The sequence below is a fragment of the Octopus bimaculoides genome, chromosome 6 (assembly GCF_001194135.2).
Source record: "Octopus bimaculoides isolate UCB-OBI-ISO-001 chromosome 6, ASM119413v2, whole genome shotgun sequence".
Lineage (NCBI taxonomy): Eukaryota > Metazoa > Mollusca > Cephalopoda > Octopoda > Octopodidae > Octopus > Octopus bimaculoides.
Genome location: NC_068986.1, coordinates 115,033,512 through 115,033,902, shown reverse-complemented (window position 1 = coordinate 115,033,902; position 391 = coordinate 115,033,512).

Genomic DNA, 391 nt, shown 5'->3' with positions numbered 1-391 from the left:
ATATATATGGCGTAGCTGTATAGTTAGAAGCTTGCCTTCCAGCCACATGCTTCAGGGTTCAGTCCCACTGCGTGGAATCTTGAACAATGTTGACGGATAGAATTTCCCGTGCCACCCATATAGTCTTTCTGACAGCCCGAGCATCTGATTACGTAGATAAGGATAAGTGGGAGAAGTTGATTACCTTGGGTTTCTCCTGTGTCTAGGGTTTCACATTGTTATCTGTTTCCTCTGGTGTGTGACTAAAAAAATGTTGATTGTTTGGGTATGGATTGCTTGTGGTGGGGTCAGATTACATCGAAAACAAAGGCAACACTTTACAATTAAATCAAATTTCACTTGTGCATCCGAAAATCTGATCTACGTAATCCGATGCTCGGGCTGTCAGAAA